Genomic DNA, 13,441 nt, shown 5'->3' with positions numbered 1-13,441 from the left:
GTCACTTCTGGCTAGTGATCACTGTATTGGAGTGTACAGCATCGTATACAGAAGATTTTCCTGTCCACTGTTAAAGTTCAGACATGAAACTGATATCATGAAAAAGATTAATATGACATTAAGGAAGCAAAAAGACTTACTAATTCTGAAACTAGAGACATATTGATGGAAGAAGAAAATAAATTTCCCTTGCTAGATTAGTTCAAAAGAGGGATGTATATTACATAAGTATGGGAGGTTTTGAATAGAAAACCTTTGTATCATATCTAATAAGTATAATCTTTTGACATTGTCCTTAGATCTTATGTAGTAGAACTATAGCAAAATATTATTAGTGATATTTAGTCCCTGTGATTTCCCTCAGATATTTTAATAAGGTCATTTAAAAAGCAGGTATCTTGAAAGTCTCAGACAGGACCAGGCTTAACATGTGGGGTGATGTGAATTTTGAGTGGAGGCTCAACATGGTACACCTGGGTGAAGATTTCTGATCAGGAGCACAATACTTTTAGCTGGACACTACTTATTTATGGGGCTTCCCCTGTGTATAACATGTTATTTAATACCACATTTTCAGGAACAAAATTCATATGTATGAATTTATGTATATGAATAAACAAAATTTCTGTTAAATCCAGGAGAAAAACTAGGTAAGGGATGGGTGCGGTGGCTCACACCTATAATCACAGTACTTTGGGAGGCCGAGGCAGGTACATAACGAGGTCAGGAGTTTGAGATCAGGCTGGTCAACATGGTGAAACTCTGTTTCTACTGAAAATACAAAAATTAGCTGGACATCATGGTGGGCGCCTGTAATCCTAGCTACTCTGGAGGCTGAGGCAGGAGAATTGTTTGAAACCAGGAGGCAGAGGTTGCAGTGAGTCAAATTTGCACCATTGCACTGCAGCCTGGGTGACAGGGTGAGACTTTATCTCAAAAAAAGAAAAAAACAAAAACAAAAACAAAACAAAAACAAAGAAACCTATGTAAGAGATTACCAACTTTGGCATCAACTGCCAGCACATTGCTCAGCCACAAAGGTGTACCAGAGGGCACAATCAACTACCACCACAAGTTAATTTAGCCTACCTACATTTAGACCCTTCACTCCCGTAAAACAAGACACAGTATTTTAGAAAGATGGATTGAGTAGATGGAAATAATAACGAAGAATTTTTTTTTTCCATTGACAACACAGAGTATTTTCTCAATTTAAACAGAAAGAACCAAAACTTCATATTTCTACTATCCAGCATGTTAGTGCTCATGATTAAGAGAAAATTAGTTACTTTATTATCTATATAGTCTAGATCAGATGTCAGAAAACTATAGCTTGAGTGTTCATATCTGGCACCCTGCCTATTTGTGTAAATAAAGTTTTATTGAAATACAACCCCACTCATTTGTTCATGTATTATGTATAGCTGCATTTGTGCTGTAAAAGCAGAGTTAAATCTTTGAAAAAGAGACAGTAGAGCCCACAAAATCTAAAGTATTTATCATCTGACTTTAGCAGAAAAATTAAATTATACTGCATAACAACTAGCCCACAAATATCAGTAGCTTAATACAATGAGCCTCTACATCTTGCTAATGCTTCATGTCTATTACAGATTGATGAGATTTATGTTCCAAACCACTGATCAAAAATCTAAGCTGATGGAGCTCAGGCCTCACCATATAACCCCTGACCATCTTGAATGACACAATAGAGAAAGAAAGAGCTGGAGGGTTGCTTAATGAGTCTTCAATGTTTCTGGCTACAAATGGCATAATGCACTTTCATTCACAATCCATTCTCCAGGACTAAACCCAGAGTTTGCCTAACTATAAAGAGAAAAGGAAAGAGCTCAGGAGTATTCAGTGAGTAGTAAACGGCTGTGTAAAAGTTACAAAGAAAAAAAAAATAATTGAAGCTATATTTTTCTACTCTTCTATTTGATATGGAATAAATTTCAGTCCTGACTGCATGTCATATTCTCTCTGAGATACTTTTCAAGTTTATTGTATTACATTTTTACATCTTTTTAAATTTGAAGGTTATTTATGGTTTATATATATATACATATATTTTATATAAATCATATATATTCATGTAAGACATATTACATCTTTATGAACTAGACATGTATATATGTAATACATATTATATATGTATATATGTATGTATTTATATAAATGTATAAAAAATTTTTTTGAGATAGAGTCTTATTTTTTTCACCTCATCCAGAGGGGAGTGGCAATCGTGGCTCACTACAGCCTTGAACTTCTGGTTTCAAACTATTCTCCTGCCTTAGCTTCCTGAGTAGCTGGGACTATAGGTATATGCCAGCAAACCCAATAAATTTTTCTTTTATTTTCTTTTATTTTACTTTTTGTAGAAATAAGGATGCAGATACACTACTTTCTTGACTTTTGTTTTCTTAAAAGACACCTTTTACTTTGTTAGTTATTTCTTTGAATAATATCTAATAAGTCAGAGATGAGTATTCTAGGTTTCTAGGATTATTTCTACATTACCTGCCTCTTCATGCAAACTTCAATTTTAAAAAAGTGACAAAGTCAGACCTAAAACTGGCATTCTAATCTGGATGCCCCAGTGTCTTTGTGCAGACCTTACTTTGCTGGAATCATTTGTTGACATTAGGTACAATGCCCATGACTTCATTCTGAAATCTTTCTTGTCTAGAACTTCCCACTTTCTTTTGATTTTCCTCTTCTCTCTCAATTCCTTCATGGACATTTTTTTATTATGCCTTAATGTAATTGGTCATTTTATAGCTACTGTGAACCCCAAATATCTGAGAGAGGTATCAGTTAACTTAGAAAGTTTATTTTGCTGAGGTTGGGGATGTATGCTCATGACATAGCCTCAGGAGCCCCTCATGACATGTCCCGAAAGTGATCAGAGCACAGCTTGGTTTTACATATTATAGGGAGACATGAGACATCAATCAGCATATGTAAGATGAACATTGGTTTGGTCCAGAAAGTCAGGACAACTTGAAGCAAAGGTGGAAAAACTTGAAGTGGGGAGAGGGCTTTCAGGTCATAGGCTGATAAGAGACAAATAGTTGCATTCTTTCAAGTTTCTGATTAGCCTCTCCAAAGGAGGCAATCAGATATGCATTTATCTTAGTGAGAAGAGAGATGACTTTGAATAGAATGGGAGACAAATTTTCTCTGAGCAATTCCCAACTCAACTTCTCCCTTTAACTTAGTGATTTTGGGGCCCAAGAATTATTTTTCTTTCACAATTTTTCTGTTTTCTTTTTTAAAAAAATTGAAGAAAGAATTTTGGAAGAAAATGAGTGTCTCACCTCAGGTTTCATTTCATTTCATTTCATTTTTGGGGGAGAGAAAACCAAAAACAGTGAGATGCAATAAACATTGAATTTTGGTTGAATTAAAAAAAAAAAAAAAAACTCTTATAATGTTATTTAAAGTAAATCAATCTCTTTAAAAAGTCATTGTTCTAACCAATTATTTAGTGCATAATTATGTTTTACATCAAGCCCAATCTAGAAAGACGGTTATAACTTCTCTTTAATAATAGACAACTTGATCATATAAAAGGTTTTTCTTTGTCTAAATTCTCTCACTGTGATTCACACAGACCATTCATGTATGCTTTGACTTTCTGGTTTGTCCTGAATATCTCACTTTCTGAGACAATCAGTCAGTCATTTTATTCTAGGACTGCATTTACCACACCAGGTTCTTTTTTACATAAAATTATTTCTCTTTAAATTTCTCTTAACATTTCTTACCACAAAAAAAAAACTTCTCTTTGTATTATAGGGTTTTTTTTTTAGCATATCTCGCATTTCCTGATTCCTTTTACCTTATTTTATATGTAATCTGTAAATATGCTTTGAATTAGAAAAAAACTGATAATCTTTTAAAAAGAACACATTTATTTTTAGAATGGTTTTCTACAAATACATTTTTACTGAGAAATTCTCAAATAATGAAATATTCATTATTTATCTTATGATTCTAAATAAAGATCAGTTTGACTACAAGTATTTATTCCATTACATTTACCAATTTTTAAATCATTTATCTAGATTATTAATGAATACTGGAGTAGCATCATTTAAAGTTATGAAGCCATCATTGCAAAATTACAACTGAGACATTTAAAAGTACCTGATTTTAACAGACCCTATCTTACTTTTAAGTTCCAAGCTGTTCTTGTTTATTCCTAGATGTAGGCAGAATTAACTTTGGCAGAAACTTAGTTTATAGTTTAGCTTTAAAAAAAATTGATATTTTTTTCACAAAACAAACTTTACTGCCTGAAGACTAGACTGCCTAGAGCCACAAGATCAGAAGTTATTGCAATTTTACAAAATTCAAGAGGTAGCTATTCTCATTAAACTAATATCTATGCCTTATTTATTAAAATTACACAAGAAAAGATCATTGTGTTTTTCGGCTTGGTTTATAGTTTTGTAACCCCATACCAAATTTTGACACCTTATAATATTTGGCAGAGATAGGTATGAAATTGCCTAATCAATAAATGCAAACTAAAATGTATGCTGTCAATTCTTAAGATATTTCTAATATTATTATATTTTATCAATAATTTTTAAGCTAGCTTATTTGTTATAGAGTTTACTTGTTATGTAAACTTGAAAAAGTATTTGACTAGTCTTTTTTTCTGATAAACACTTTTATTCAAGCACTTTTATTTTCTTAAGCCAATTAGAGTTCTTTTATATATTTTAAGTAGTGAAACATTGTATACATAACAAATAAATACATAGACATGTTACACTATGTATTTATTTGTTATGTACATGCCAATAGAAGTGAAGCTTAAAGATTAGTAAAAACCTTTTGTTTTCCATTTTAAACTTTCAAAAGTTATGATAACCTGTTTCAACAGGTAACCTGTATCAATTCTTGTTAACCCTAGTCAGTTGTCAGCTAATAGCTTTAAATTTGCATATTAATGGAAATAACTCAGGTGAAAGATAGCAAATTTTACATTGTAAGTTACAGAGAGAAAACATCTGGCATGCTAGAGGGAAATTAAAATGGATTCAATTGCCAATTAAACATAATATTATAGGAATTATAAAGTCTGGTCAGGCTCAGTGGCTCACACCTGTAATCTCAGGACTTTGGGAGGTCAAGGCAGGTAGATCATGAAATGAGGAGTTTGAGACCAGCCTGGACAATGTGGTAAAACCCCATCTCAACCAAAAATACAAAAATTAGCTGGGTGTGGTGGTAGGTGCCTGTAATCCCAGCTACTTCGGAGGCTGAAGCAGGAGGATCGTTTGAACCCAGGAGGCGGAGATTGCAGTGAGCTGAGATCATGCCATTGCACTCCAGCCTGGGCTACAGGGCAAGACACCATCTCAAAAAAAAAAAAAAAAAAAAAAAAAGAAAGAAAGAAAGAAAGAAAGAAAGAAAAGAAAAGGAAAGAAATTATAAAGTCCTTCTAAATATAAACACACACACACACACACACACACACACACACCCTATAAGTTTTACACTTTTACTTCAGAAATTTAGTCATGAGATAAATACAAATTTAGCTGCTTACAAACAGAAACCTGATCCAAAGATTGGTTTTTAAGTTAATAGAAAAAATAACACCAGATTTAAAGCAGGCAGAAAAGAAAAAAGAGGAAAAAAAGAGAAATTAAAAACTCTAGAGTTTGCAGGTCGACCTTAGGTCTCTTTTTTCATAATATAAATGTGCACCAAGACCATATTATTCCTATTTTACATAAACTTTAGTAGTAGAGGTGCCATAAAACCGACAGAGTGCTTCAAAAGGGGTCATTCTCCATACTTTCTCCTCATTCTTAGGTTGTTTGTTTTTCACTTTTTTATTTCTTAAAAGAGGAGCTGAGCTGTGGCCTAGGGTTTTTGTATGGCAGATGAACATGTGCTGCTTATGAGCAGGACTCCACAGTGTGTTACCTCTGAGTCATTTCTACCCTCTTCGGTGTCTCAGTTTCTCTCTCCAGAGGTCTACGCTCTGAGAGGGTTAAAAACACCAGGTGATCAGCCCTTATGAATGTTTCATGAATGAGCCTTTAAAAAAAAAAAAAAATCTTTGTTGGCAATTTCCCTGAGGGGCCATTGAACATCATGGCGGGGCTGGGGCGGTCAACTCCCTAGACACTTCCATGAGGCTCCTGGTCACCAAGATGTGTGTATCAGCCGGAAGGAGCAAAATGCCCTTTTTCTTTAGAGCTGAAAAAACTCAATCTCTCATTTACCTATGAAAAACAACAGTTCCTCATACAAATGCACACAGACAAGCTGAGTCAAGATTAATTTTGGGAGAAAAAGCAAATAGAGAAGACCCTTTAGATCTCAGTACTAGAATTAGGATCCTTTAAAAACAACTTCCTAGGAGGAAAAATAAAAAACAACAGCAGCCAAGACCACTTTCTGTAAACTGCTCAGCTGCCCACTGCTCTGTAGCTCTTGTCCACCATTACACACACCAAGGTCAAATCCTCTCACAGTACAAGGTTATCTGTGGTACCCCCAAAGCCAAAGAAGTCAGGTAATGCAATGCAGGAAAACATAGCTTTAGAGCTAGGAAGAATCTTCCCATGACACTTGAAACTCCACAAAGAAACACAACACCCCAAAAGGGTGTTGTGCCAAGCTTGAGGATGCACGCCCATGGCACCTGACAGCACGTGTCCAAGGTGGTCAGAGCAGCTTGCTTTTATACATTTTATGGAAACATGGGACATCAATCAACATATGTACAATAAACATTGGTTTGATCGGGAAAGGTGGGACAACTTGAAGTGGGGAGGGAGCTTCCAGGTCATAGATAAGTGGTGCCTTGGTTCTGAATTCTTTAAAGGGGTTGAAGTCATTAGAAACCTTCTCTGGACTTTTGGTACTGCAGATGGCAAAAGAGGGAAGGAGGTATAGGGTGGAAGAAAAGTAAACAAAAGAACTTTTTTTTTTCTAAGACAGGAAACAAACACAGAAACCAAGCACATGGTTTTGGGGGGTTTGGTTTTGTCTTTTTATTTTCCTCTTTTTCAGCTGCAAGAAATTTTAGCTAAAATAGAGAAGTTTTGTTACCCATACTTTGGAATTCTCACTCAGATTTGACAAAGTTATGTAGAGTTGGTCAAATCTGATGAGAGAACAACCAGAATAAACAACAGCAAAAACCCCAACAATGTGATTACTGAACACTCTAATGGTAAAAAGAAATTAAGATCAGCTGGCTGTTAAAACATTACACAAGACAAAATCCCAATTCAGCTACTTACTTAGAAATGAATCTCAGGCCAAGACTGCCTTCTGCCATCGTAAAAGAAGGAAAAATAACTTGAACTAATCTTCCCTGCTGGGAGCAAGCTCAAACTCCACAAAGGAGTTGCCTGCCTTGTATCGTCATGAAAACAGGAAATTTTGCCTTTCTCCCTGGAAAAAAAAATAAAAGGAAATATAAACTTTAAATTTTGACCAAAGTTTGGGAGATCAGAGGTTCTCTGGAGGGAGTGCTCCCAGACTTTACCAAATGATCGTATTGGTTTGAGCCATAAAGTTAGTTTATGCTGGTACCAAGCACTGATAGGAGATTAGTCAAAGGTCAGTGGCAACTCCACTCAGAATCCCTTCATGATTACCAAAATGTGAACCCAAAACATCTGAGAGAGGTATCACTTAATTTAGAAAGTTTATTTTGCCAAGCTTGAGGATGCACGCCCATGGCACCTGACAGCACGTGTCCAAGGTGGTCAGAGCACAGCTTGCTTTTATACATTTTATGGAAACATGGGACATCAATCAACATATGTACGATAAACATTGTTTTGATCGGGAAAGGTGGGACAACTTGAAGTGGGGAGGGAGCTTCCAGGTCATAGATAACTAATAGACAAATGGTTGCATTTCTTTGAGTTTCTGATTAGCCTCTGCAAAGGATGCAATCAGATATGCATTTATCTCAGTGAGCAGAAGAGTGACTTTGAATAAAATGGAAAGGTTTGCCCTAAGCAGTTCCCAGCCTGACTTTTTGCTTTAGCTTAGTGATCTCAGCGTCCCAAAATTCAATGTGATAATAATCCATTTAATGTACAAAACTTTAATTTGCAAACCACCTTTGCATAATACTTGTATCAAAGCCCTCATGCTCAATTTCATAATGAAATTTGTTATTATTTTTTAAAATATCTCTAAAATATACATACCCTTCTTCATCCTCACTGAATCATGTTTTAGTTTAGTTTAGATAATCAGAATTTTCTTCATCTGTTACCACGACTGCTTTCTAGATGACTTTCTAGCCTTCATCTGATAATGCTACAAATCACTTTTAACATCTCACTTGCAGAATTGTGTCACTAAAACTATTTTCAAGACTTCAAAGTCATTCTTGAGTTTTCTAATGACGAGAAAATGAAGCACACTGACATGACAAGTAAGAGTATAACTCCCTTTTTATTACCTGCTCCTCTGCTCCTTAAATGAATAGTTATGCTCTCATGCTCTTTGCTATTTTCTCAGGCCTCAATATGCTCATAATCAGTTCTACCTGCCTAATACCTATTTGTCACACAAGATGGATATTGAGTGACATTTCTTTTGTTAACTATTTTTTGATTAATTTCCATGAGTCACTATATATATATCTATTAAAGCATGCATTGTATTATGCTTCCAAATGGTATTTTTTAAGTATTTTCTGCAACAGAACTATCAATTTTTAGGGTGTTAATTTTGTTGGGTCCCCAGTGCCAAGCATAGCATCTGACACAGAAATATGCCACAATTTCTTTAAATAAAAAAGATAATAATTGAGTTTACATAAGGAATGAGTAACAACATAAGTTTTCTATTAAGTAATTTTTGATAGAAATATGATAAATGTAGGAATTAAGGGAAAATCAGAGAATGTAAATACTTGTTGAAAGTAAATCTCTTCTAAGTTGAAATTTTACACATAGCTGCTCTGCATGAGTAACTTAAATACATGAGTGTGATTTGTTTTGTTTCTAAAATATAGTTTTCCTAATTTGCAAATTATCATTGCATAGTTCATATGTTTTAATAGTTTGTGATACAATCTAATATTTAGTAGCCACAATCCTAAGCAAATATGTTGATGTCAGAAATTTAAAACTGGGGGTTAAATATTACTACTTAATAGATTTTCTTATCTGCAGGTTCCTACAAATATGCTGATGATTTGCAGTGCTTGGAAAGATCTCTACAGATCTTTAACAGGAAGCCAGATGGCCTTTCACCATGACCTTTGCCCAATACTATTAGCATCCAAGGGAGCTGAGAAGCTCTGGCTCATTATCCATAACCAGATGTTTTCTTCTTCTTTATCACTGTTGCTAAGTGGCAGTTAATGTCTGGCACAATGGGTATTTGCTTGAACCTATGAACCATAAAATTCTGCTCTTAAAATACAAATACCACCCACTAGCAGAAACTTCTCCCTCTGGATTTTAATACAATCATTCTCTTTCTTAGAAAGCCTGTTATAGTCTTGTAGACACTTCAATAAGTTTTTATCTTTTTCAGCTGACAGTGAAACTGCCTTTGTAAATATTATAACTGAGATAATTATTACAGTGAGAGACATCTGACATAACCAACTCCATCTTGCTTCTAACCTCCAAACTGTCCTTTTTTATTCCTGGGCATAGGCTGAACTAACTTTGGGAGACACTTAGTTTCTTGTTTAATCTTGAAACAAAGATCGTAACTGTCCTTTCCCAAAACAAACTCCCTTCCTGCCTAGGGACTAGACTGCCTTTGCAGACTAACAAATTAGCCACAGGATTAGAAATCACGGTTTAGGAGCCATACAGCTGGAGGCTGCAAGATTCTGACAATCCACAAATACCTCCTAGGAAAAACATCACTATTGTAAAACCTAAGATCAGTGCCTGAGGTATTTTGCAGACCCTGTATTTGATGGATCAGCTGGCCCTACCCAAATCAATAAACTGGTTTAACTGGTCTTGTGGTCCCCGCTACCCAAGAACTGACTCAGCAAAAGGGGATAGCTTTGACTCCCTATGATTTCATCTCCTACTTGCCCAATCAGAACTTCCAGTTCACTGGCCCCCTGCCCACAAAATTATCCTTAAAAACTCCAATTCCCAAATTATCTGGGAGACTGATTTAAGTAATAATAAAACTCCAGTCTCTTGCATAGCCAGCTCTTCAGTAAAGAAAGAGTGAATAACTTTCTTTATTGCAGTTTCCCTGTCTTGAAAAACTGGCTCTGTTGAAATAGCAGACAAGGTGAAACTGTTGGGTAGTTACATCAGTAAGTAAGGATAGTCTTGCCTAAGAAAGAATAACATTACACATTTGAATAATTAGAAATTACCTCTGAATATTCATTGGTTGTTTCATATAAATTATCACTTATGATTTAATAACTCTATAAACACTAAACAAACTTCTAATAGCACTACCAGTTCCCAAAGAGCCTGATACTAAGAAAAGAAGTGGGGAGTACTTCAGTAACTAGAATGCTCTATGTCTGATGGGTTAAATAAATAGTTATCTCTGAGTTTAGCTAATGAAAGTTTGTCTTTCAGAGTCCGTTCTACTCTAGGTGAACTAATATAACTGGAATTAAGGACAGACTTAAATTACAGGTAACAAAATATCCTAATCTAATGAGGATGTTGAAAGTGGCGTGAATTTATTTTACTTAGTGCCAAGCCAATGTGGGAGATTAAAATATGTCCCCTCAATGTATGTTTCTTTAGCATATTTTGAGATGTGTATAGGGAAGGGTTGTGGATATAGGATAGCTCTGAAAAAAAAAAAGTCCTTTTATGGAATAGATTTTCACCTACAGAGGAATGCATTTATATTAGTAAAGAGCAAATATAAACAGTCTGTCTCTAAGGCCCCTTTATCTGCCTTACCTGAATTTAGAAATGATCATATTAACACCCCTGTTCAGAGACTGCCACAGGATGCCACATATTCATCTGAGGGCTATCACCTGAGAGTCTTGTTATCTTCTTATTAAGAGGACAATCTTTATTTATAGTAAATTTCCTCTCCTTACCCTTCCATGGCTTTTCACCATCATCCTCCATGAACTCCTAGCCCCTATACTTTACTGAAACTTCAGTCATCTGTCCCATTTACAAGTCTCATATTTCATGTGGCTTCTATATATATGTACCCATAATACACTTCTATGCCTTTTCTCTTGTTAATCTGTCTATTGTCAGTTTGTTTTATAGACTCAAACTTTTGAGCCTTCAAAGCGAAAGAGAAGAAAAATTCCATCTTCCTGTACACCAGGCAGGGTATAAAATATATTTTGTTGTTGTTGTGAGTTATCCAGGGTTTTCTTTTAATTGTGAATTCCTTTCACAGTATCTACTGTGACCATAGACCAGTCCTGCTAGGAACCATGCTGCACAGCAGGAGGTGAGTGGCAGGCAAGTGAGCAAAGCTTCATCTGTATTTATAGCCACTTCTCATCACTCACATTACCACCTGAACTCTTCCTCCTGTCAGATCAGCAGGTGGCTTTAGATTCTCATTGAAGTGCAAACTCTATTGTGAACTGTATATGCACAGGATCTAGGTTGTGTGTTCCTTCTCAGAATCTAATGCCTGATGATCTGTCACTGTCTCCACTCACTCCTAAATGGGACTGTCTAATTGCAGGAAAACAAGCTAAGGACTCCCACTGAGTCTACATTATAGTGAGTTGTATAATTATTTCATTATATATTACAATGTAAAAATAATAGAAATAAAGTGCACAATGAATGTAATATGCTTGAATCATCCCAAAACCACCTCCACTACAGTCCATGGAAAAATTATCTCCAACAAAACCAGTCCCTGGTGCCAAAAAGGTTGGGTACTACAATAATCATCTATAATGCCAGAAGAAGTAAGAAAAAGCCTGAATGTCTCTTACATTAAACACTTTACCAAGTATTTCTGTAATTTTAATTAATTGGTGAGATATGCCACAAAGTTAGTTCTTTATTAAAATATTGGTCAATTAAATTACTTAATGGACCACAGACTAGTGATCTGTCAAATTTCATTTATAGATCCAATTATGTACTTATTATGTGGCAGACATTATGTAACATATAGTATGTATTAGTAAGCATTCAAGATTCAAAACCTTACATGGAAAATTAAGCCAAGTTTTAGAGAAAGGTATTTCTTCCTGATTTTATTCTTCTTCTCATTAAGGTATAGGTCTTATTGCCCTCTAATTAGAACCATATAAATAATCTATTCATGAAAAACCAACCAACAGACAGTCCACATCTACTCATGAAAACCTAGTAGATTCATGGGTGAACAAATAAATAAATAAATAAATAACAATGCAGTACTTCTGTGTTTTTTAAATACCTTTCCCTTTGCTAGCAGTAGTGAATTTGTATGATTCTGCAGCAACCTCAATTCTTGAATTCGACTGAGGGGGTGTAAGGCAAAGTGGGAGACTGAGTCAAGTTTTAAGCAGAAGTGAAAGTTTATTAAAAAGTTTTAGAGCAGGAATGAAAGGAAGTAAAGAGGGCCAAGTGGGCGACTTGAAAGATTCAATTGCACTATTTGACCTTTGACTTAGGATTTACACAGTGGCATGCTTCCAGGTTTTGCTCCTTCTCTCCTGATTACTATCTTGGGGGTGGACTGTTTGGATGTACAGTAGTCTGCCAGCAATTGAGAGGGGCTGCCTGCTCAGTGTGTCCACAGAAGTTTTATGCATGCTCATTTGAGGTGTTTTTCCCTTACCAGTTGAGTGTTCCTAGAGGAAGAATATATGCCAATTAAACTCTAGTATTTTGTCTCTTAGTGTGCATGCTTCAGCCCACTTGCCTAACTCCCGAGATCTTATCAGGTAGCTGCTGCTCACCAGCTTTTCATGTTTTCTTTCTGTTGGAAGACTGCCTTTCCCTGGTGCAGGCTGCAACCAATTATTATTTTAGAGAGATATTTTAACAACCTGACCATGACCTAATTGTTGCCTAACATTCCTGGTGATAAGGAAGCCCTCTGTTGCCCTGCTCATGTTTGACTACTTACCTGTGAATTATCAATTCAAATTTTAGAGACATAATGTAATAATGAGTGTGATGTATTTTAAAAAAAATAACATAGCTAGTGAGCAATAAAACCAAAATAGAAAACTGGCCTTCTAATATTTATGATAGTATTTCCTTACAAACTAGAGTTAATCAATTCTAATTTCAGGTAATCTATGAATCACTGCATACTTCTTGCTAATCTGCTGTTGTTATTGTGTTTGTTGTTAATGTCCTCAATACTTTATTCAATTCTTTCCTTGTTGTGTTATCTTTCTTTCTTCTGTTTTAACCCTTCCTTATTGTCTTAAGTCTTCTCTACAGAGACTTTCAGGTTTTTAGCTAATGGACATTTATTGAGGTAATAAAGAAGCAAGAGTTGAATG

The sequence above is a fragment of the Saimiri boliviensis genome, chromosome 3, assembly GCF_048565385.1.
Source record: "Saimiri boliviensis isolate mSaiBol1 chromosome 3, mSaiBol1.pri, whole genome shotgun sequence".
Classification (NCBI taxonomy): domain Eukaryota; kingdom Metazoa; phylum Chordata; class Mammalia; order Primates; family Cebidae; genus Saimiri; species Saimiri boliviensis.
The sequence above is the reverse complement of the archived record's forward strand: the minus strand, read 5'-3'. Positions refer to the sequence as shown.